The sequence below is a fragment of the Tamandua tetradactyla genome, chromosome 2 (assembly GCF_023851605.1).
Source record: "Tamandua tetradactyla isolate mTamTet1 chromosome 2, mTamTet1.pri, whole genome shotgun sequence".
NCBI classification, from domain to species: Eukaryota; Metazoa; Chordata; class Mammalia; order Pilosa; family Myrmecophagidae; genus Tamandua; species Tamandua tetradactyla.
The window spans coordinates 25,685,702-25,712,911 of NC_135328.1; positions in this window are offsets into that span (position 1 = coordinate 25,685,702).

Consider the following 27,210-nt stretch of genomic DNA (forward strand, 5'->3'; position numbering starts at 1 on the left):
CTTTCTGGGCTATTTGCATGATCTGATCTCTTCCCTGATAGATTACCACCTGCATGGTCTCCACCGAAACATCTTCAACTTCACCCTTTTTGCCCTTCAGGTGCTGCCTTTGTTTCCTATGGCTGCCATTGCAAAGTACCACAAAGTCACTAGTTTAAAACCACAGAGCTTTATTCTCCCACAGTTCCAGAGATGAAGTTGAAAATCAAGGTGTCAGTAAGGCCATGTCCCTCTGAAACCTGTAGGGGAGAATCCTTCTTTCCCTCTTACAGCTTCTTGTGTTCACCAGTAATACTTGGTGCTCCTCGGCTTGCAGCTGCAGCTCTTCAAGCTCTGCTTCAGGCATCACATGACATTGTCTTTCTATGCTGACCTGTATGTCTCTGTGTCCAAATTTCCCTCTTCTTAGTAAGGACAGAGCCATTTGGAGGCACAGTTCAATCCAAAACAGGACCCTAGCGGTCTTGTGGTTCTAACACTCTGGCAGCTCTTTAGAGATCTGAAAGTAGTGATCTTGTGACAATAGCATAGTAGAAAGGCAGCAGCATCAAGGAGAGCTAGGCTTGAATGTCCATTCTACCATGTATTAATTGGGCAAGTCACTAAACCTCACTCAACCTCAGTTTCTCCATCAATAAAATAGAAGTAATGCCCACTCTTCAGGGCGGTGGTAAGAACTGGGTGAGCGAATATATGTGAAAGCTCCCAAAACACTGACCAGCATTAAAAAGTTCTCAATAAATATTACTTTCTCTTCTTCTTCTTTCTGCCTTATTCTCTTCCCCAGGTTAATCAGCTCCAGCTGTTTCCTCATTGCCAGTTGCTCTCCTCATCCTGGCACACTCCTCTGAAAAAGTGCAAATCTGTCCATAATGACCTCAAAGATGGGATATGCAAATTAGAAGGCAATGTCTACTCCACATTGTGGATGTATGACCATCCTGGAAGAGAAGATTATGATCCCCTAAAACCCATTGTCAAAGGTTGACCATTGTTTCAGTTTGCCCAGGCTTCTATAACAAAGCACCACAGACCAGTTGGCTTAAAAACAGAAATTTATTGTCTCATGGTTCTGGAAGTTAGAAGTTCAAAATCTAGGTATTGGCAGGCCTGTGCCTCCTCTGAAGTGTGCAGGGTTCTGGCAATGACCAGCAACCCTTGGTGTCCTTGGCTGGTGGCATAACTCAATTTTGTCTCTGTCACATCCTCTCTTTCTGTGTCTGTCTCATATTGACTGTCTTCAAATTTCCTCTGATAATTGGGTACCCATCACATTGGAGTAGAGCAACCCTAATCCAGTTTGGCCTCCTCCTAACTAATGACACCTTCAAAGAGCCTATTCACAACAAGTTCACATTCACAGGACCAGGGGTTAGGACTTGAACATGTCTTTTGGGGGTACACAATTCAATCCATGATACCCATTAAATCTAAGATAATATCCATACTCCTCAATGGAATTTTGTCATGCAGTTCCTTTTGCTTAGGTTTCTTTTACTCTCACACACCCTTCATTTCCCAGTCCCCTTCTCTAGAGAAGTCCTCTTTCACCTCCAGATTAGGTCCCCATTATACCCTTTGCTCACTTTCTATTCTTTTCCCCGATAGAATTGATAACAATTTAAATTTTTCTGCCTTTATCTATGACTGCCATTGCTTAATGTCTATTTTTCTAGTAGACATTAAGCTTCAAACAGTCAGAAACTGTTTCATATGTGGAGCATCCAGCATAGGGGAGACAACCAATAAATACTCTTCAATGAATGTGTGATTTACCTCCTTTCAACAGGAAAGCTAAGGCTGCATTCACTTCTTTGGTAAGTTCACCTCACTGTTGATTTATATACATCTCTTGTTTACTATAACTCCTAAATCTTTCTCGCATGTGCTGTAACTAAGTCATCCTGATCTATGTAGCTATGTGTATGTGTGTTTGTATACATGTATGTGCGTTTTACACAAGTAAAGGCACAGATTTAGGTAAATAAAAGGTTTTCTGGTCAACTGAAAAGAATATAGATTGTGTGTGTGTGTGTGTGTGTTGTGTGTGTTGTTAAGTATAAATGTGATATTGACAAAGTCACCTGAGGTCAAATCATGGAATGCTAAGACAGCAGTGTGAAGCACTGGATAATATTTCATAGGCTATAATGGGATAAAAGGGCAATAGTTTGATTCACAATCCAAAAAATAGGGTCTTGAGAAGACAACCAGGATCAGAGTAGGAAGATCATGAAAAGAAGCCCAGAGCCACATTTCTCAGTACAGCCTGAGTCCTGGGAACCACGATACTCATTACAGATACCTAGAAATGGACATGGGGTCTTACAGTCAAGGCTTGATTCTGAACAAGGTTTGGTTCTGTGAATAATGAGGTATTAGAGCTAGAAAGTGATGGTCATATCTGTGATGGAGAAAGACCCTACTGGGAAAGTACTCAGAGTGAACAGGGCCAGAGGGGAGCTAAGTTTGGGATGCTAGCTTGGCATTAACAACTATCCATGCTGGAGGAGGGTGATAATTCTTGATAAAAGTAATGAGCAAACTATTGGACAAACTTTGAACAGTTTTTTTTTTTTAATAGTTCAGAGAGTAAGACTGAACTGTAAGACATGCAAAATTCAGAGGACTGTAGATGGAAACAGAGAAGGATCAATCAGGGAAGGAGGAGGAGAGTGAAGAGCCAAAAGAGGAGAAAGTTAAAAAGGAGCATTTGGCCAATCTCCTTAATATTATAGAGAAGATGAGCAGGATGTACTCTGAAGGATCCCTACAAGAGTTTGTTTAATCAGTCCCTGGTGATTTTGGACAGATCTCTTTTAGAGAAGGTGGCATGGTCAGAATCATATGGGGAGCTAATGACGCTTGAGTGAGAGGAAAGGCTGTAAAAGCTGATATGTAGTATGGACCATGGTGGAAACCACGGATGGGCTTCGCTCCCTCCCACTATGTTCATTTTCTCTTTTCTGTTCTGCTTCACCCTTTCCAACAGTTTTGATACATCCTGAGTTTTTTTCTAGAATGCTTTTTCATATTTCACCTTGATTCATGCTCTGTTCCCTATCTTTGTTACAGCCCTCTTTACTCCTTGTCCCCCTCCCATTTGGGCCCTTCCACAATTGCTCACAGTCAGACCTGCCTGTTTAGGAGTTGCTTTACCTTCGCTGGCCATCTTCTCTGCTCACAGTGGTATGTTGTCCAATCAAGATGAATCTTTCTCTGAAATCCTTGAAATCGACTTTCCCAAAATCCAAGGGAATGCACGCGCATAGCTCAGTCCCTTGCATAACTTTGCAACTTCTAGCAGAGTACCTTTCAGCCCTCCCTGGAATGTTTGTTATGCAGAATAGGTGGGGTCTTACCTGGCCTCTTTGATAGTTATTCGTTATAGGAGAATATAAAAAGATAATTAAGGCAGTGCAATGGTGGCTCAGTGACAGTGTTCTCATCTGTCATGCTAGAGACCCAGGTTCGATTCCCGGAGCCTGCCTGTGTCGGAAAAAAAAAAAAAAGAAGATAATTAATTAACAAAGATTATGTTGTTGCCACCATCATGTTAAAGTAAACAAGCAGAAAAATATTAAGTTTGTGAACTACATATTGATTCCAGGACATCTTAGTCTGGGAATGTCCGTGTTGTTCAACCATGGATGCTGAGGGAGGGAAAGGACTCGCCCTTCCTGTGTCCTCATTCAGTGTCTCTGGAATGGGTATTGCTTTCACATGTGTGTGTACATACACACAAACACAAACACTCCCAGCACTCCTCATCAGGAGCATTAACTCCGTGTATACTATCAGATCTAAGGCTTTTTTTTTTTGCTGCAACTTTTACTTGTAGCAAACATTTAATATTAGAGAAGAGTGTAGGGGGAGGGACTGAAGGAACTTGGATCTCCTCACACAGGACTGCCATATTCTCTTTTGTTTATTATTTTTGACTTAGTGATTCCTCCTTCAATCTCACAATAACACACATTTATCAAGGTTACCTGGATTCCCAAATTCCTCTCATTCCCTCCTAAGAATGTCATGGTAGATGTCTCCCAAATCCATGCTTGTGTGAATCTTGCACTGTTAAAAAGTAAAGGGAAATTTTGTCAAAGGTGCCAACACAATTCAATGGTGAATCTTTTCAGCAAATGGTTGAATGGGACAATTGAATTTCCATATACAAAATACTGAAATTGGGCCCCTACTTCACACTATTTTAAAAAGTTAACACAAAATAGATCAAAGATTTAAATGGAAGAGAGAAAACTAGAAAACTCTTAGAAATAAACATTGAGTAAATATTTATGACCTTGGGTCAGGCAAAACCTTCTTAGATATATCACCAAAAATAAAAGCTGCAAAAGAAAAAAAATTGATAAATTGGACTTCAATGAAATTAAAAATCACATCAAGAAAGGAATGAAACAGAGCAGCCGAGCCGCCCGACCTCCCTACCCCCTCTCTCTCTCCGCCGGACCGCCGCGCGGCGCACGCGCCCCGCAGCAGCCGAGCCGCCCGACCTCCCTACCCCCTCTCTCTCTCCGCCGGACCGCCGCGCGGCGCACGCGCCCCGCAGCAGCCGAGCCGCCCGACCTCCCTACCCCCTCTCTCTCTCCGCCGGACCGCCGCGCGGCGCACGCGCCCCGCAGCAGCCGAGCCGCCCGACCTCCCTACCCCCTCTCTCTCTCTGCCGGACCGCCGCGCGGCGCACGCGCCCCGCAGCAGCCGAGCCGCCCGACCTCCCTACCCCCTCTCTCTCTCCGCCGGACCGCCGCGCGGCGCACGCGCCCCGCAGCAGCCGAGCCGCCCGACCTCCCTACCCCCTCTCTCTCTCCGCCGGACCGCCGCGCGGCGCACGCGCCCCGCAGCAGCCGAGCCGCCCGACCTCCCTACCCCCTCTCTCTCTCCGCCGGACCGCCGCGCGGCGCACGCGCCCCGCAGCAGCCGAGCCGCCCGACCTCCCTACCCCCTCTCTCTCTCCGCCGGACCGCCGCGCGGCGCACGCGCCCCGCAGCAGGGGAGCTGCCCGACCTCCCTACCCCCTCTCTCTCTCCGCCGGACCGCCGCGCGGCGCACGCGCCCCGCAGCAGCCGAGCCGCCCGACCTCCCTACCCCCTCTCTCTCTCCTGCTCCGGCTGCTCTCCAACCAACACGGTGCCCTCTTCCCCCGCCTTCACCGTGCTCCTCCGCCACCAGCCTCGACAGCCTTGCCGCCCTCACCTTTCCTCCTCCAGAACAACTACTGGGGGAGTGGAGATAATACAGAGCAGCTCCCGGAGCCACGAGGGAAATCAAAGGGACAGCGTACCCCATCCTGGAACGGCTGACTATCTGGGAGAACCAGCTCCGGTGAGATCACCAAGGGGCACGGGCTTTCCTGGGTGGGACAGCAAGCGACCGGAGTCCCTCCCTTCCACCTTCCCAGGCCAGCTGGTAGAATTGGACAGGCGGTCCCCTTAGGCCGCGGCGGCTGGTGCCCCCACCACACGAGGCCCCCCGGAACAACTGAGATAGTTGGGTCGGAAATCCCCAGACTGCGGAGAACAGTGACCGGGGGATCCCTTCCAAACACGTGACTCCCCCGTCGGCTGGGAGCAGTGCACTCTCCCGGGCTGCGACAGCTGGCGCCCTCCCGCCACGCTTGGTGCCCCGGGCCGACTAGCTAATTTGGCCGGACGCTCTCCTGTGCTGCGACAGCCGGCGACCCTCCCCGCGTTTGGAACCCCGGGCCGGCTGGCATTCTTCCAAGACGCTTCGGTTGCCGAACCTCCCCTACGGCGAGAGTTTTCCAGAGTTGAGGGACCCACAGCAACTTTCGCTGGTGGAACCCACAGACAGGCGTGTGCCACGTGTGCCACCTACTGGGCAGGATAGGAAGAACAGAACCCAGAGACTGCGCAGAAAAATCTTTCAACCTGTGGGGTCGAATACCCGGGGAAATCTGACTAAATGCCCAGGCGCCAGCAGAAGATAACGGATCACGCTCAGAAAATTGAACATATGGCCCAGTCAAACGAAGAAACCAATAGTTCAAATGAGATACAGGAGCTGAAACAACTAATGCTGAATATACGAACAGAAATGGAAAACCTCTTCAAAAACGAAATCGATAAATTGAGGGAGGACATGAAGAAGACATGGGCTGAACATAAAGAAGAAATAGAAAAACTGAAAAAACAAATCACAGAACTTATGGAAGTCAAAGATAAAGTAGAAAAGATGGAAAAAACAATGGATACCTACAATGACAGATTTAAAGAAACAGAAGATAGAATTAGTGATTTGGAGGATGGAACATCTGAACTCCAAAAAGAAACAGAAACTATCCGGAAAAGAATGGAAAAACTTGAACAAGGTATCAGGGAACTCAAGGACAATGTGAACCGTACAAATATACGTGTAGTGGGTATCCCAGAAGGAGAAGAGAAGGGAAAAGGAGGAGAAAAACTAATGGAAGAAATTATCACTGAAAATTTCCCAACTCTTATGAAAGACCTAAAATTACAGATCCAAGAAGTGCAGCGCACCCCAAAGAGATTAGACACAAATAGGCGTTCCTCAAGACACTTACTAGTTAGAATGTCAGAGGTCAAAGAGAAAGAGAGGATCTTGAAGGCAGCGAGAGAAAAACAATCCGTCACATACAAGGGAAACCCAATAAGACTATGTGTAGATTTCTCAGCAGAAACCATGGAAGCTAGAAGACAGTGGGATGATATATTTAAGTTACTAAAAGAGAAAAACTGCCATCCAAGACTCCTATATCCAGCAAAATTGTCCTTCAAAAATGAGGGAGAATTTAAAACATTCTCAGACAAAAAGTCACTAAGAGAATTTGTGACCAAGAGACCAGCTTTGCAAGAAATACTAAAGGAAGCACTAGAGTCAGATACAAAAAGACAGAAGAGAGAGACATGGAGAAAAGTGTAGAAAGAAGGAAAGACAGATATGATATATACAATACAAAAGGCAAAATGATAGAGGAAAATATTATCCAAACAGTAATAACTCTAAATGTCAATGGACTGAATTCCCCAATTAAAAGACATAGACTGGCAGAATGGATTAAAAAACAGGATCCTTCTATATGCTGTCTACAGGAAACACATCTTAGACCCAAAGATAAATATAGGTTGAAAGTGAAAGGTTGGGAAAAGATATTTCATGCAAACAACAACCAGAAAAGAGCAGGAGTGGCTATACTAATATCCAACAAATTAGACTTCAAATGTAAAACAGTAAAAAGAGACAAAGAAGGACACTATATACTAATAAAAGGAACAATTAAACAAGAAGACATAACAATCATAAATATTTACGCACCGAACCAGAATGCCCCAAAATACGTGAGGAATACACTACAAACACTGAAAAGGGAAATAGACACATATACCATAATAGTTGGAGACTTCAATTCACCACTCTCATCAATGGACAGAACATCTACACAGAGGATCAATAAAGAAATAGAGAACCTGAATATTACTATAAATGAACTTGACTTAACAGACATTTATAGGACATTACATCCCACAACAGCAGGATACACCTTTTTTTCAAGTGCTCATGGATCATTCTCAAAGATAGACCATATGCTGGGTCACAAAGCAAGTCTTAACAAATTTAAAAAGATTGAAATCATACACAACACTTTCTCGGATCACAAAGGAATGAAGTTGGAAATCAATAATAGGCGGAGTGCCAGAAAATTCATAAATACATGGAGGCTCAACAACACACTCTTAAACAACAAGTGGGTCAAAGAAGAAATTGCAAGAGAAATTAGTAAATACCTAGAGGCAAATGATAATGAAGACACAACATATCAAAACTTATGGGACGCAGCAAAGGCAGTGCTAAGAGGGAAATTTATTGCCCTAAATGCCTTTATCAGAAAAGAAGAAAAGGCAAAAATGCAGGAATTAACTGTCCACTTGGAAGAACTGGAGAAAGAACAGCAAACTAATCCCAAAGCAAACAAAAGGAAAGAAATAACAAAGATTAGAGCAGAAATAAATGAAATTGAAAACATGAAAACAATAGAGAAAATCAATAAGACCAGAAGTTGGTTCTATGAGAAAATCAACAAGATTGATGGACCCTTAGCAAGATTGACAAAAAGAAGAAGAGAGAGGATGCAAATAAATAAGATTAGAAATGAAAGAGGAGACATAACTACTGACCTCACAGAAATAAAGGAGGTAATAACAGGATACTATGAACAACTTTACGCTAATAAATACAACAATTTAGAAGAAATGGACAGGTTCCTGGAAAGACATGAACAACCAACTTTGACTCAAGAAGAAATAGACGACCTCAACAAACCAATCACAAGTAAAGAGATTGAATTAGTTATTCAAAACCTCCCTAAAAAGAAAAGTCCAGGACCAGACGGCTTCACATGTGAATTCTATCAAACATTCCAGAAAGAATTAGTACCTACTCTCCTCAAACTCTTCAACATAATCGAAGTGGAGGGAAAACTACCTAATTCATTCTATGAAGCCAACATCACCCTCATACCAAAACCAGGCAAAGATATTACAAAAAAAGAAAACTACAGACCAATCTCTCTAATGAATACAGATGCAAAAATCCTCAATAAAATTCTAGCAAATCGTATCCAGCAACACATTAAAAGAATTATACATCATGACCAAGTAGGATTCATCCCAGGTATGCAAGGATGGTTCAACATAAGAAAATCAATTAATGTAATACACCATATCAACAAATCAAAGCAGAAAAATCACATGATCATCTCAATTGATGCAGAGAAGGCATTTGACAAGATTCAACATCCTTTCCTGCTGAAAACACTTCAAAAGATAGGAATACAAGGGAACTTCCTTAAAATGATAGAGGGAATATATGAAAAACCCACAGCTAATATCATCCTCAATGGGGAAAAATTGAAAACTTTCCCCCTAAGATCAGGAACAAGACAAGGATGTCCACTATCACCACTATTATTCAACATTGTGTTGGAAGTTCTAGCCAGAGCAATTAGGCAAGAAAAAGAAATACAAGGCATCAAAATTGGAAAGGAAGAAGTAAAACTATCACTGTTTGCAGATGATATGATACTATATGTAGAAAACCCAGAAAAATCCACAACAAAATTACTAGAGCTAATAAATGAGTACAGCAAAGTAGCAGGCTACAAGATCAACATTCAAAAATCTGTAGCTTTTCTATACACTAGTAATGAACAAGCTGAGGTAGAAATCAAGAAACGAATCCCATTTACAATTGCAACTAAAAGAATAAAATACCTAGGAATAAATTTAACCAAAGAGACAAAAAACCTATATAAAGAAAACTACAAAAAACTGTTAAAAGAAATCACAGAAGACCTAAATAGATGGAAGGGCGTACCGTGTTCATGGATTGGAAGACTAAATATAGTTAAGATGTCAATCCTACCTAAATTGATTTACAGATTCAATGCAATACCAATCAAAATCCCAACAACATATTTTTCAGAAATAGAAAAACCAATAAGCAAATTTATCTGGAAGGGCAGGGTACCCCGAATTGCTAAAAACATCTTGAGGAAAAAAAACAAAGCTGGAGGTCTCGCGATGCCTGACTTTAAGGCATATTATGAAGCCACAGTGGTCAAAACAGCATGGTATTGGCATAAAGATAGATATATCGACCAATGGAATCGAATAGAGTGCTCAGATATAGACCCTCTCATCTATGGACATTTGATCTTTGATAAGGCAGTCAAGCCAACTCACCTGGGACAGAACAGTCTCTTCAATAAATGGTGCCTAGAGAACTGGATATCCATATGCAAAAGAATGAAAGAAGACCCATCTCTCACACCCTATACAAAAGTTAACTCAAAATGGATCAAAGATCTAAACATTAGGTCTAAGACCATAAAACAGTTAGAGGAAAATGTTGGGAGATATCTTATGGATCTTACAACTGGAGGTGGTTTTATGGACCTTAAACCTAAAGCAAGAGCACTGAAGAAGGAAATAAATAAATGGGAGCTTCTCAAAATTAAACACTTTTGTGCATCAGAGAACTTCATCAAGAAAGTAGAAAGACAGCCTACACAATGGGAGACAATATTTGGAAATGACATATCAGATAAGGGTCTAGTATCCAGAATTTATAAAGAGATTATTCAACTCAACAACAAAAAGACAGCCAACCCAATTACAAAATGGGAAAAAGACTTAAACAGACACCTACCAGAAGAAGAAATACGGATGGCCAAGAGACACATGAAGAGATGCTCAATGTCCCTGGCCATTAGAGAAATGCAAATCAAAACCACAATGAGATATCATCTCACACCCACCAGAATGGCCATTATCAACAAAACAGAAAATGACAAGTGCTGGAGAGGATGCGGAGAAAGAGGCACACTTATTCACTGTTGGTGGGAATGTCAAAGGGTGCAACCACTGTGGAAGGCAGTTTGGCGGTTCCTCAAAAAGCTGAATATAGAATTGCCATACGACCCAGCAATACCATTGCTAGGTATCTACTCAAAGGACTTAAGGGCAAAGACACAAACGGACATTTGCACACCAATGTTTATAGCAGCGTTATTTACAATTGCAAAGAGATGGAAACAGCCAAAATCTCCATCAACAGAAGAGTGGCTAAACAAACTGTGGTATATACATACGATGGAATATTATGCAGCTTTAAGACAAGATAAACTTGTGAACCATGTAATAACATGGATGGACCTAGAGAATATTATGCTGAGTGAATCCAGCCAAAAACTAAAGGACAAATACTGTATGGTCCCACTGTTGTGAACGGACATTCGAGAATAAACTTGAAATATGTCATTGGTAACAGAGTTCAGCAGGAGTTAGAAACAGGGTAAGACAATGGGTAATTGAAGCTCAAGGGATACAGATTGTGCAACAGGACTAGATACAAAAACTCAAAAATGGACAGCACAATAATACCTAATTGTAAAGTAATCATGTTAAAATACTGAATGAAGCTGCATCTGAGCTATAGGGTTTTTTTTTGTTTTTGTTTGCTTGTTGGTTTGTTTGTTGTTGTTGTTTTTTACTATTACTACTACTTTTATTTCTTTTCTTTATATTGACATTTTATATCTTTTTCTGTTGTGTTGCTAGTTCCTCTAAACTGATGCAAATGTACTAAGAAACAATGATCATGCATCTATGTGATGATGTTAAGAATTACTGAGTGCATATGTAGAATGGTATGATTTCTAAATGTTGTGTTAATTTCTTTTTTTTCTTTCCGTTAATAAAAAAAAAAAAAAAAAAAAAAAAAAAAAGAAAGGAATGAAACAATCCACAGAACGGGAGAAAATATTTACAAATATTTCTATCCAGAATATATAAAGATTTCTTGTAACTCAACAATAAAAAGGGAAATAGCATAACTGAGAAAATGAACAAAAGATTTTAATAGGCATTTCTCCATAGAAGCAAACAAATGGCCAAACAAGCACACCCACACACACACAAAAAACACTCAACATCATTAGTCATTAGAGAAATGCAAATCAAAACCACGAGACAGCACTTCACACATGTGGGTGGCTGTAATCTAAAGGCAGACAAGAATGAGTGTTGACCAGGATGGGGAGAAATTGAAACCTTAATACATTGCTGATGGGGATGCAAAATAGTGCAGCAAAGGAAATAAAAACATATGTTCACAAAAAAAATTGTACATGAATGTTCATAGCAGCATTGTTTACAGTAGGCAAAGAGAGGAAACAACCCAAATTTCCATCAATTGATGGGTGGCTAAACAAAATTTGGCATAAACAATGGAATATTAGGCAGCAATGCAAAAGGAGGAAATACTTTTATATACTACATGGATGAGCCTTGAAAATACTATGCTAAGTCAAAGTAGCCAGTCACAAAAAGTCACATATTGCATCATTCCATTTATATGAAATGTACAGAATAAGCAAATCCATTGAGACAGAAAATAGGTCAGTGGTTGTCAAGGGTTGAATGGTGGGGGACTGGGAAGAGAGTGGTAATGGGTATGATGCTTCTCTTTAGGGTAATGAAAATTTTCTTGAATTAGAAAGCGTTTATAGGGGTACAACTTTATGCATACACTAAAAATCATTGAAGTGTTCACTTTTGGATAGTAAATTTTATATGTGAATTATACCTATATTTAAAAGACAAACAGTAGGAGGAGGAGAAGAGCTAAGTGAACAGGACAATGACTTCCAATAACGCAGAAAAGTGACCAGGACGCTAGCTGACCACCCTACCACTAAAGATTAGGTTCATTGAAACTTCAGATTCCACACATCCTGTCAACCCATCACCTGATGGCAGGGGGCACCTTAAGCTGTCCTCACCAGCTATATCACCATTCCTAACATACTTAACATTGAGCTTTTGAAACATGAAAGCTATACATTTGGGTAGATACCACATGGGCCCAAGACTGGGAGATGCATGCCACACATATTTTTTCAAAGTTGTTATTTCAATCAGGAAAGGGTTTTACAGATTATCATCATCATAATAATACCTAATTTTTATATAGCACAAAATTAATCTTTTTTTAGCTGAGGTGACCTCTCTCACATCCGAACTTCTCATAACCTTGAGCTTCATCTCTCTTTTGTGGTCTTAATTACATTCTGTCTTTTACTGTGTCATTTTCATGTCTGGATTATCTCACTGATGAATTATAAATCCTTCAGGGGAGAAACATCTCTGTTTCTCAGGCATGTAGGACACAGCTTGCTCATAGTAACCTGATCTCAGCAGGTATTTTTTGGTGAATGAATCAATGAGCCACCCCAATTCCCTTTTGAAACTGGACAGAATACACATGTAAAGAATTGTTTTAAACAATCTAAAAATGTGGCTTATCTCAGATGCAAAGGGAATTGTAGCCTATGCCCACTCTGTCCTTCCCCAAATAAGGCTCAGTTACCCCAGTAACTGAGTGACACAGCCCGTGTCTTAGTTCTGCCTTAGCTGCTATGACAAATACCACATGGTGGGGTTGTCTTAAGCACAGGAATTTATTGGCTCAGGGTTTTGGAAGTTAAGAGATCTGTTTCCTTCTGAGGACAGAAGCATTCTGCTTGGCCAGCAATCCTTGGGTTTCTTGACTTTCCTGTAGCATGGTGATGCTTTCTCCTTACTTTTTTGGACTCCCTATGACTTCTACCCTATAATACTTCCAGTGGTTTTCTTCTTCTATGTCTGAATTTCTTTTGTGTATCAAGGACTCTGTGATTCTGGAGTAAGGCCCAACCACATTCAACTGGGCAACACTTTAACTAAAATAACTTCTTCAAGAATCTTATTTACAATGGGTTCATACCCACAGGAATGAGGATTAATACCAAGAACATGTTTAAACTGGAGTACATACATATTCACTCTAACACAGCCCCCAACCCCATCCTAAGTTGGAGCCACTTCTATTTGTGTTTTTGAAAAGCTAGAGCATGATATAAAACTGGAACCTGGTGCCCAATGCAACACTAGGCAGATTTTGAATTTGAAATAAGTAGAAGCAGTTGCCTTCCCCTATGGATGTTTTGCTGTTGTTGCTGCTTTCTAATACAGGTGTGTCCAGACTTCAGAATACAATTGAAGAATTTCTTTCTGGATCTCCTGTGGCCTCCTCGAGAGCCCCCTTATGAGCTGACTGCAACCCCAGTGCCCAAGCTGGCCATCACTCTGGCAGAGCAGGCCTACTGCAAGGAGTTCTGTAGGGAGGGAGTTGTTTAAGGGGAACTCAATTGTCCAGAATTTAAAGATGCTCAGAGATCTGGGGAGATTTTTACTACTATTGCCTCCATAGACTTTGGCACTATTTGCTTTCTCATCCCAGAGAAGATAGATAGTATTTTCAGAAATTTTGTTTCAGTAAAGACATTTATTTAGATCTTGTTTTATTTTTGGAAAGAAGAACTCAGAATTCTCTGAAAGAATTAAAATGCATCCAATATACTTTTAGATATCTTTAAAGCTTTTTTATCAGAATAAGGAAAGAAGTGTGTCATTTATAGAATTTAATTTGCTCATGTTTTATCACATATATTTTTCTTTATTTACAGTATTATTTGGAAAAATATTTAATTACACAAAATTTTTTTGAAAGAATATTGTGAAACTAATGGGGTTTGCTGTGTGCTTTTACAGTCTGCCCTCATTTGTTGCTCACAAGATGACTATGAAATTCATTTTATAGATTAAGACATTGAGGCTTACAGAGGTGCAGCAAACTCTGAGACACACAGGTAACAGCAGAATTGGTAAAGTCAATAGTCAGCCTCCAAATTTTATAATCTTTAGTTTACATCTCACCAAATCCCATTTGCATTTTGGTATATAAAGACCCAGTAGAAGGGAACACATGAATTTTTTAATTTGGAAAGGAAAACAAAAAGCCTCAAGATGTGGACAGGATGTGTGTTGTGGGTTTTCTCCCTCTTTTTCTGGCTCAGAATCACATCTCTATCCTTAATGCAATGTGGATGCTACCCTTGCCCCTGGTGATTCGAAGATAGTAGGAACCCCAACTCTTGGGTCTGGAGATCACATAAACATTCTCCAAAGACAAAGGTTCACTGCTCTACATGCTGGCGTAAAATGGAAGTGCTATAATATTCCCATATGCAAACAACTTGCCAAAACTGTGTAGTGTTTCAAAAGCTGTGTACTGAATGGAGACAAGATCTCAGTACAAGCTGTGGGAGCAGGGTGAATTTATGAAGCAGAAAGTATGGGCCGAGGAAGAGATCAACCCAGTGACAGTTTACCGGTCTTACTGTTCTCTTAAGAGGCACTAATGGTAGTGGACTGGTGCAATGGAAGTAAACCCAGCTTCACTTAAAGCAGTAGCATGAAATTGGTTGCAATAAAATTATGCATTAAGTGTGCATTATGTTTAATAAGACTGGATTGCACTTCCCGTGTTTACTCTGTGACTATTGAGGCTGATCCAATTTTCTAAAGTTCTCCAATTGGTTCACAATCGAGTTTCTGGCCAGAAGGTCAAATTTCCCTTGCTGTTATTATATGTCTCTATTACTTTACTATGGCATTTGCACTTTATATTCATTACTTTTTTCTCTTCTGAACCTTTCCCATTCCAAAATGTTCCCTGTAGATGGCCCGTTTGACACAAATTAGAACAACCTTGATAGCTGTCAACTGGAGACTATCTGAGAACAAAAGGACATTATGGCAAACCAGCGCTGGAGGTAATTTCATGTGCTTTCTCTGAAGGCTTCTTAATGGGCTTTGAGAAATAATACAATTCAGATCTGCAACCAGGAGAGAGAGTAGATGTTGGACAGCTTGGGAAACACGAGACTTGGTCTTTAGAGTCTACTGTCCAGAAATTAGAGATATTTATTTTCATTTTATCCATTCATATATTTATTAATTCATGTAATTAACAGACACTCACTGGGACTCTACTATGTGCCAGAAACTGTGAATGTTATGAGTATATGCCAATGAATAAGACGTGTCCTCTATATGTATACATATGGGGTGGGAAGAGGTGGGAGGGTAGTGTTTGGGATCTCTCTGCACTTTTTATGAAAGTTTCAAATAATGTAAACTTGCTCTAAAAATAAAGTTTATTACTTAAAAAAATTTACAAATGTCCTTGCTGTTGATTTTATTGTTAAATGAGGATGAAATATAGGGCTATCAATGCACAAAAATATTTCGATACACTGAGATATGAGAGGCAAGAACCACGATGCCATAGCAACACTGATAAAAGATAACTAGTCTTTTCCTGGTGGAGAATTGACAACATTTACAGGAAAGGTGAAGCCACTTTCTAGAAGTGAAGAAAGAAGAAAGCGCAATCCAGGCAGCGAGGATGGCATATCAAGTCACGGAGGTATGAAAGACTAGGATATACTTGGGAAATCACAAGTAGATTTCTTGGAGTCACATAGGGCACTGGGGTTGGGGTAGGATATGAAGTGTCAAGAAATGAGACCAGAGTGTGAGGCAGGCTCAAACACCATGGCATTAGGAGTTTAGATGTTACTTCAGTCACAGAGGCATCACTGGAATATTCTGCCAAACTGAGATGTTTGATCTTTTATTTCTCCCTATTGGTACAAATCAGGTGAACAAGCAAATTTTGCCCTTTTAAAATATCTTTCTGAGAGAACACATGGGGGAAAAGGATACATTAGTCTGTGCATATATAACTGTATCATTGCATATCTATAATCACTGCATTCTCTCTTTATCTTATAACATGGGTTTGGTAATATTCCTCTGTGACCTTTTATAGTGGCCATGGAGATCAGCCATGATGAATTAATTCTTAAGTATCACTCTTACCTTCTCACTGTAAGCAACTCTAAAGTAGAGCAGAATATATGAAGAAACTGATTTTGGGTATCAGACAACAAAGTGCTCAGAGTTCTAATCTTGAAAGCAAGAAAACGCACAAGGTGAGCTCCACATTTATCTTGGATTTGTGCATGGGAATATTATCAAATGGCTCCACATAAGTGGAGCATAAACAAAAAGCAGCAGTCTCACTAGGCAAAAAAATAAAATTTAATTTAAAAAGGCAGATCAGAATTCAAAGCCACTAAAGCAGCTAGAATTTGCAAGACAAGGTACTGGAAAGAAGGAACTGTGCAGAGAAGGGACTTCAGAAATTTATATGCTGTCCCCTTGAATCTTTGACCAAATGCTAATGGGTGCATGAACAGGGTAAAAGTCCAAGAGAACTGGCAGAGAATGGCTCCATGGGTTACAGAGTTCACACAGGGATGGGCAGGTGTTGGATTTTCTGAGTGGATTGTCCCTAGTGAATACCTCTGCCATGCACTTACATCTTCAGGAAAGACACATATTGGAGTACAGTTATCAACCTAAGCACTGAGTAAGAAGACACTAAAGCCTGCCTTATCTAAACAAAAATCCAGCCTCGAAAAGATGACACTGATCTGCTAGAAAATTAACTTCTGCTAGAAACACGCACATACACACATGCACCCACACACACAAGCTGAGAAGGGCTTTAAAGGAAGATGAAAAATGCAAACTCTCAACCATGTAGTGACCACAAAATGCAAATAATCAAAACTTCTGGACATGCAGAAGTCCAGAAAAATGTGAAGCTTAAATAGAGATTGTTTGGGGGTTGGTGGGTGGGCTGGTAAACAAACAAACAAAAAGGTATGACATATATATATATATATATATATAGGATTTAACAGATAAGGGTTTTAAAATAACTGTTAGAAACATGCTCAAAGATTTAAAGTAAAAGGTGAGCATTATGAATAAATAGATGGGAAATCTCAGCAAAGCAAGAGAAAAATAATCTATTATTAAAAAGAGTTAAATTAAAACTTTAGAGGGTGGGCCATGGTAGCTCAGCAGGTAAGAATGCGTGCCTGTCATGCCAGAGGACCCGGGTTTGATTCCCGGTGCCTGCCCATGTAAAAAAAAATAACAAAATAAAAATAAATAAAACTTTAGAACTGAAGAATTAAATACCTGTAATAAAAAAATTTTGAAAATTCACCGATTGTCTTAAGAATATATCGAACACTGTGGCAGGTAGGAAAAGTCAGTGAAGTTGAAGACAGATCAACAGACAATATACAAACTGAAATAATAAAAGAAAAAAAAATAAACAGACCCTTGGTGACCTGTGGAAAAACATCAAATGATCTATTATAAGTATAATTGGAGCTCTAGAATGCAATAATAGAGATTGTGGAAGAAAAAGAAATTTTAAAAATGGTCAAAAGTTTTTAAAGCAGATGAAAATATAAATCCACAGATCCAAGAGACTTGAACATTTCTCAAGGTATACACAAAGTAAAACCACATCTAAGCACAAAATAGTCAAATTCCTGAAAATTCAAAGAAAAGGAAAAAAATCCTAAAACCAACTAGGAAGAAAGAGCACTTTATTGAAGAAGTAATAATAATAAAATTCACCACTGACTTTACTTAAAAAAACACAAGCCACAAAAAAGGGAAAGGCATCTTTAAGCTGCTGAAAAAAAAACTCACAATCTATAGTTACATACGCAGTGAAAATATCCTTCAAAATGGAGGCAAAGGATGTGATTCAAAATGGCAGAGTGAGGTGCTTCTGGGTTCTGTCCCACCACAGAAGCTTTGAACAATCAATAAGAACTGGCAGAAACATTGTTCTCAAAGCTCAAAAAAAAAAAAATAGTGAAAGGTTCACAGTAACAGGGCAAGTGCCAAATCCAAGAAAAAGCTCCTTAAAAGCAGTAGGATCTTGTGGTGCCCTGGCTGGCCCCACCACCCCTCACAAGCTCAGGGCAAAGCCAGCCCATGTTCCCAGTGCACATCCCTGATCCTGGTTCTGGAGTATGGAAAGTAGCCCTTGTGCACATACCAAGAGCATGTATGTCTGAATGAATCTATCTGGTGCTGGCTGGAGGGACTTGCCATCCCAGAACTTGTCTTACATGTAGAAAGCAGTTCATGGAACTCTGCTACAAAATGATGTGGGAGAGCAATCAAGTCATACTGCCTTGGGCAAGGAATTACTGGCTTATGACATAGAGTGCAGTGCCTAGGACAGTGAGAAAACTGTTTCTAAGGAAGAAGAGGTATTCAGAACTATGTAAGAAGGGGAATTTCTAGGCCCACAGGCACATGTTTAAGACAAGGTATGTAGGCAAAAAAGATAAGGGAAGCTCCTAGGCTTCGTCTGGAGCTTGTCTCTAAACTCATTATGTGGATAAGCCCAGAAGGAGGTAGCACTCGCTTGGGTCAATCTGCAAAGGCTGAAAAAAGTGTTTACTTTCTTCTTTTTTTGTTCTTAGCTCTTGGCAATCAAGGAAAATTCTGTCATAATACTGATTGATACCAGCTTAAGAAATATATGCCTCAGGGTCTAAATTTTAAATTCCAGCAATAACACATTAAAATAACAAAATGGCCAGGTTTCAACAAAAGTTTACAGAACATACAAAGAAGCAGGAAGTGATGGCACAGACAAAGGGAAAAGATTAAAGTTTTAGAAACCACTAATGAGGATGACCAGATCTGGGGCATACCCAACAAAGAATTTTTAAATGGCCCTAAAAACACCACAAAGAGAATATCAGTAGAGAGATGGAAACTATGAAAAGGAACTAAACAGAACAGAAGAGCATGGTGATAAGAATTAAAAATTCTCTAAGGATTTAAGCAGCACATTGGAGCTGGGAGAATAATGAGATAAGTGGAAGATAAGACAATTGAAATCATTCAGTCTGAGAAGCAGAAGGAAGAAAAAAATGAAAAAGTGAATATATACTAAGGAACCTGTGGGACACCATCAAACACACCAAAACAAACAAACAAAAAATAAGTAAAAGGACTGCAGTAACAGGGAAAGTGCCAAATCCAGAAAAAGGCTACTTGAAAGCAGTAAGATCTGTGGGAATACCAGAAGGGCAAGAAAAAGAGAAAGGTGCAGAGAGAATGACATATTACAACATGACATATTGTAATCAGACCTTTAAATGCCAAAAATAAGGAAGCAATGTGTCCCATACAAGGGAGCCTCAGTAAGATTGAATGTTGATGTCTCCATTGGAAACCATAGAGTTAGGAAGGCAGTGGGATGACATATTTAAAGTACTGATAGCAAAAAATTGCCGACCAAGAATTTTATATCTTCCAAAACTGTCTTTCAAAAATAAGGGTGCTAAAATAATAATAATAATAATAATAATAATAATAATAATAATAATAAGGATATCAAGGGTGGTACAATGGTGACTCAGTGTCAGAATTCTCACTTGCCATGCCAGACACCCAGGTTCAATTCCCAGAGCCTGTCATGTCAAATAAAAAAAAAAGGGTGCAAATGCATCCCAGAGCAATCTGGGCAGAAGATTAAATAGTATTTGCAAAGTTCCCTTGAGGGACTGGGGAATAAGGTGAAAATATTAAACTTCTCCACCTGAGGGAAGACCTGATATTCTCACTAAGAATTGTGGACTGTCAATTTGATGGGTCAGGCCCTTGAACTTGAGGTTGCCCTTATGAAACTTGTTCCTGCAAAGGAAAATCTAAGCCTACCTTTGAGTATGCCTACGAGTCACCCCAGGAGAACCTCTTTTGTTTCTCAGATTGGCCTCTCTAAGCCAATTCCGCAGGTGAACTCACTTCCCTCCCCCTATGTGGGACTCCCAGGGCTGTAAATCTCCCTGGCAATGTGGGATTGAGATCCTGGGGTTGAGCCTGGACCTGGAACTGTGGGATTGAGAAAGACTTCTTGACCAAAAGGGGGAAAAGAAATGAAACAAAACAAAGTTTTAGTGGCTAAGCGATCTTAAATAGAGTTGAGAGGTTATTCTGGAGATTATTTTTACACAGTATGTAGATATTCTTTTTCATATTTTGGTGTAGCTAGAGGGAAATACCTAAAAATGTTGAAATAGCCTGGATCCATTAGCTTTGATTCTTGAAGATAAATGAATACCATATAGCTTTCAAGTTATGACCATGTGATTGTGAAAAACCTTGTGACAGACAGTCTGTCTATCGAGTGCAAGACAGATAAGTAAGAAAAAGAGACAAAGATCAGTTAATAATAGGGGGTATGGGTGGTATGGGCTTTTTTGGGTATTCTTTTTTACTTTTATTATTTTTATTTTTTTTTTAGAGTAATGAAAATGTTCAAAAACCTATTGTGATGATGAATACGTCACACATAAACCACTAGCTGTCCACTTTGGATGATTATATGGTATATGAATATATAATATATCTCAATAAAATTGTATTTAAAAAGAAAAGGGTAGACAAAAACTGAAGGGATTCATTACCATTAGATTGGCCCTATAAGAGATACTAAAAAAAGTTCTGAAGATTGTAAAGAAAGGACACCCTGACAGTAGATTAAAGCCACTGCTAGAAATTGACTGAAGCCACTTACCCACACAGGTAAAAATATAAATGCTCACACTATTATATTTTTGGTTTGTAACTTTATTTTTTGCTGCCTGCTGAATCTAAAAGACAAATGCATAAAACATAATGAGAAATCATTGGTTTTAGACTCATAATACAGAAACATTTATATAATATGTAAACAATTTGTGATAAGAACTACATAAAGGTGGGGAGCTTGAGGAGCATAGGAATGTAGTTTGTATACACCATTGAAGTTAAGCTGGTGTCAAATCAAAGGAGATTTTTATATATTTATGATATTAATTTAAGTTTCATGACTTTCTTATACACATTTTTAATATTTTTGCTGCAACATTTCATAGAAACATAAGAACCTTTTAACAGAATAATTTAATTTACTCAACTAATTCTTTCTGCTCTTATTAATCATATATTTTATATCTGCATATGTTATGTAAACTTATGTATGTTATATAAACCATATAAACCTCTCAATATGTTTTAATTTTGCATTAACTAGTTTAGATAGAGTAATTAGGAGAAGAAAAGATAGTCTTTTTAGTTTAACAACATATTTTCCATTTCCAGTGCTCTCCAATCCTTCCTGTAAGTTTGAGTTTCATTGTGGTATGCTTTCCCTTCACCTTGAAGAACTTTCTTTACATTTCTTATAGTGCATATCTACTTGCTCTATATCGTCCTACCCTTCACTCATCTGAATACATATTTATCTTTCCTTGATTTTGAATGTTTTTCTTTAGTTTTTTATTTTTAAATCCTTTCAAACTTAAGGACAGTTACAAAAATAATACAAATCCTACATAGAGAATTCTAAAATATCCCTACGCCCAGACACCCAGATCTACAAATTTTGCTACAACATTTTGCTATATTTGAAAAAATCTCTCTACTTCTCTCTCTCTCTCTCTCCATTTTCTGAACCTTGAGTATGGAGTGTATGAATCATGCTACTTGTACATTAATACTAGTGCATACATTTCCTAAGAGCAAGAATATTCACTGATGTAACCACCTTAAGTATTGTAATTTAGTTCATGAAATTCAACATGAAGTTCTAAAAAGAAAACACATTTGTTATAACCAAAGAAGGTAGGAATGGAAAAGCAAAAAAGAGTAACAAATAGGAAACAAATAATAAGATGGAAGACTTAACGTCAACCCATCAATAATTCCACTAAATGTACAAGAACTAAATACCTACAATTAAAAGGCAGAGATTGTCAGACTGGATGAAAAAGCTTGATCCAAGTATGTGCAGCTAATAATATCATAAGAAAGCTGGAGTGATTACATTAATAGTACAGAAAATAGACTTTGAGTCAAGGAGTATTACCAAAGGAAAAAAAACCTTTATAATGATTGTTTTTAATGAACTCTTCAAGAAAACAGACAGTCCTATGTGTAATAACAGAGCTCCATAAATCAAAAGCTGACAAACTAATTAGAAAATGAATAAATACAGAATTATAGTAGTGGATTTTAATACCCCTCTCTCAATATATGATTGAACCACTGGACAAAATAATTAGTAAGGATACAAGTTATATGAAAATTATTAGCCAATTTACATCAAATTGACATTTATGTAACCAACAATGGCAGAATACACATTCTTTTCAAGTTCAAAGGGAACCTTCAATAAGATGCCCTAAATGCCAGAACATAAAATAAGCTTCACTGTATTTAAAGGATAGAAAATCATACAAATTACATTCTCTAAACATAAGACAATGAAATTGGAAATCAATGACAAAAGATATCTGGAAATCTCCAGATAATTGGGAATTAAGCAATGAATTTCATAAATAAACCATGAGTCCAAGAAGACATGAGGGAAATTAGGACATATATTGAATTGAATGGCATTGAAAACAGCACATCCACATCTGTAGACTGCAGATAAAGCATTGCTCAGAGGGAAGTTTACAGCTTTAAATGCTTGTATTTGAAAACAAGAAATATTTATAATTAAAGATGTAAACTGTCATCTTAAAAAGTTCAAAGATGAAGTAGAAAACTAAACCCAAAGAGAGTTAAATGAAAGAAATGATAAATAAAAATAGAAATAAGCAAAATAAAAAATGGCCAAACAATGGAAATCACCAAAGACAAAAGGTGATTCTTTGAAAACACAAATAAAATTAACAAACCCTTAGCTACATTGATCCAGAGAAAAATTACTATCCAAGATCAAGGAAACATGAGGATAAAATTTTAAAGTTGCCATTACAGAATAAAAGAGAAAAAGGCATCATCAAAACTGATTCTACAACCATTAAATAATAATAAGGAAATATTATGATTGCAATTATGTCAATAAATTCTACAACTTAGGACACAAAAAAAACAGTAACTATAGAAGTTAAAAGAAAAAAATCAACTTCTTCAAAATCAAAAACTGCTGCACATCAAAGTTCTCTTAAGAAAATTAATATGCAAGTCACAGACGGGGAGAAAATATTTGCAGTATTTATATCTAACAAAGGATCTGTAGTAAAAGTATAAAAATAATCCTTTCAAATAAATAAAAAGAGAAAAAAATCTATGTCATCAGGTGTCAAGCTGGGGTTAGATGTGAAGATAAAGCAAAAAGGAATAGGAGTAAACAAGGAAAGACTTGAGACCGCAAGACAGTTCTGATGCCTGTAGAAGGTAGAAGGAAGGAAAGATCGTTGAGGAAGAGCCTTAGGTCACAGAAAATCCCAGCCAGGCTCATGTGGAATCTCTGAGCAAAACTTGTTTTTTGATGCATCCATATCAGATGGGAATGGACCAGACTTGTGGGCCATATTGCGCCATCATTGACTGGGGGCAGTGACTAGGAACTGTCCCACCTGTACCCCAAAAGTTGGTTTCTTTGAAGGAGATCTGAGCAGACTGCTTCCACGGCTTTCAAACCACCCAACTTATAAAAATGGATAAAATAATTGAACAGACATTTTCACAAAGCAAGATACATGAATGACCAAAAAGAACAGAAAAAAGTGGTCCACGTATTAGTCATCAGGGAAATACAAATTTAAGCCACAATGAGAAACCACTACACATGAAAGTGGAATGGCTATTAATAAAACTACTGAAAACAACAAATGTTGGTGAAGCTGGGGAATAGTGGTAACCCTCATATTGAAAAATTTTGCAAATTCAAATATTTGCCTACTCCTAGATATTTAGCCAAGAGAAATGAAAACAATTTACTTTTTTCACATATTTCAGCCCTTTTATAGCTATCTGTGTATTTCTGACTCATCTCCACCATATCCTCTATTTTCTAACAGCTCTCCTGGGGTTCTATTTCCTCTATACCGCACCCCAATTCTTTCTAGCCTCTAAGGTCCAGTGGTCCAGGCCTGACACTGGTTATGGGAGGCAGAGGCCAACTTGGAATCACAGATCTTGTCATCCATAAAAACAACTGTTTCAAGAAAGTTTGAGCAATTTTACTCAAAATAGCCTAAAATGGAAGCAACCCAAATGTCCATCAATAGGAGACTGAATAAATCATGGTATTATTCATACACTGGAATACTGCTCAGCAATAAAAAGGAATGATCTCATGATATATGCAACAGCATGGATACATCTCAAAAACATTTTGCTGAGCAAAAGAAGTCAGACATAAGAAGCTATAAACTGATTCACTTACATAAAATGGAAACAATCTATAATGATAGAAAATAGATCAGCAGTTGCCTCAGGAAGAAAGGTGCTATGATTGGCTGGGGAGGGATGCGAGGAAACATTCTTAAGTGGTGGGAATGTTTTGTGTCTTGATAGAGTTTAGATACACAGGTGTATATGTTTGTCAGAAGTCATCAAAATATAAACAAAAGAGCTGTGCGTTTAAATGTATGCATAATTATGCATCTTTTTTTTTTAAGTAGCCATGGCCCAAATCAGGAAGTTGTAGAAGGGACACAAAGTGGCACAATACACTAAAAAAGGCAAAGAAACGATCATTTTTTTGTTGTTGTTTTATAAAGGTGATCTGATCTTCCTTAAGCGCCCACCACCTCTCTGCATATCTGGGAAACCTAGTACTGGAAATTTACAAGACCTGAATCTCTTTTCCAGTTTAACCAGTCTCTTCCCAGATTATATATTGAGTATATTCAAAATTTACTTCTGTCTTTGAGGTAGCTCAATAACTCTACTACTTTAGGCAAATGCCTCATCATATAGTGTTCTTCTCCCTTTCTGATCTTCTTCCCAAGATAGTTTCTGGATAACATGACAAAGCTTCTTTTGCACATTCATGAAGCAAAAAGAAAGAAGGAATGTGTTCCACCTGATGTCCCTGTGTACTCTGGTTTCTGCTCTGAAGTCATTGGTCTGTTCTGGTCCCTGAACTGATCTTGCTAGAATCCACAGCTCTGGCCTTCTCTTCCCATTTGGCCTCTTCAGCCAAACTCAAGGTTGTGTAAACATTCTACCTCTCTTAGCTACTCAGATCCACTTACTAAGGATCATGAGAACTTACAAATCTCCTACCTGCATTGCGTGCTAGGATGTCTATCTCAATTTCCCCTATCAATTTCCTCCCAATCCTCACTGCTACGCATCTTCCCACGCCAGGTTGGAAGTAGCCTTGCAGGCGAACTTCTCCTGGTTTCTTGTCATAGTACCCAGAAATCACCGTGGGAAAAAGAACAGAAAGGAAGAAGAACACTATATGATGAGGCATTTGCCTAAAATAACAGCGTTGTCAGAAATAAAAATGTGAGCTACCTCAAAGGCAGAAGTGAATTTTAAATATACTCAATATATAATCTGGAAAAAGACTGGTTAAACTGTGCATAACCAGGTGCATTCCACCCTGCTCTAATATCCCCAGGGTGACCGATGACTGTCTCAGCTCCATCTTCTCCCCACCACATATTTCAGCCCTTTTATAGCTGTGTATTTCTGACTCATCTCCACCATATCTTCTATTTTCTAACAGCTCTCTGGGGTTCTATTTCCTCTATACCGCACCCCAAGTTCTTTCTAGCCTCTATGGTCCAGTGGTACAGGCCTGACACTGCTTATAGGAGGCAGAGGCCAACTTGGAATCACAGATCTTCAGGGACCGAAAAAAAAAGAAATACTGCATGTTCTAGAATCCCCAAATATTATCTCATTACACACCAAATACGTAGTCCTGAGTCTTTTTTTTTTTTTTTTCATCTGAAGTATCACCAGGTTTTACTCCTTGAACAGACCAGGCAGGCAAGGAGAGAAGCTACAGAGCAAACCCCAGCCTGGCAGCACCTTTTAGACAACATGATGGTCTTGCTACTCTGACCTCAGGCTGAAAGAATTAGGACTCGAGATCTTTTAAGAAAAGGGGGCAGGCAGGAATTGGTAAATGTGATCACACCAATTTAGGGAAGGAAATTGAAATCACCAATATCAGCAAGTCACCCTAACAGGCTTCAAAGCTAATAATAGAGGCATATTTATTGTACTCCTTACCTGTCTGAGAGTAACGCCCTTGAGGAGAAGGAGGCACACTGGGCAGAATCCATACACCTGCATCCTCTCACACCGCCATCACCACATTATTCCCATCTCAAGGGGCCAAAATACTATTCTGATGTCCTCAGAGAAAATTAATGGAAAACTATCAAAATTATGAAAAAAAATCACGATTATAAATATCAACTTCTTGAGCTGGTAGATATTGACCAATTTCTGTTTGTTCTATAACAGCTTAAAGAAAGATGCTTACTATATTTCATCATAATGCAACATGAATACAAAGAAAGGCCATTTCTCCATCATCCCTATATTAGCAGATAATCATTGACATCTTATTATAGTAGAAGTCACAGCACTGATACAATTATCGCCAAGAACCTTTGATGGTTCTCAATGTATTTGGTGAATTAAATGATTTTGGTATTTCCTAGAACCTCTATGAGAAAGCAGACTTACCTCCTTTGGATGTTGAATGCTTTATTGCAATCCAGAAACTGCTTACGTTTTCAGTGAGTGAGACCAAATATGACTTTTCTGCTAGAATTCTAGCAGAAAGACATGACAACATCTTTAACTGTCCCACATGTGTTTATGTTCAATGCAAATGCATTAGCACAAAAACAAACAAACAAACAACAAAAACAACAACAAAAAACACCTGGGTCAGAGAGTACAAAATCAATTGTTAGGCTTTGAGGCTTTGGCTGGACTCTGTCATTTTGACCCTTTTGTGGCCTGGATCCTCCTTACCATGGCAAATGGCAGGTGTGCCCACATGATAACAAGCAATGGTCCATCTGATCAATTAAAGCAGGTGACCAGATCAGCATGC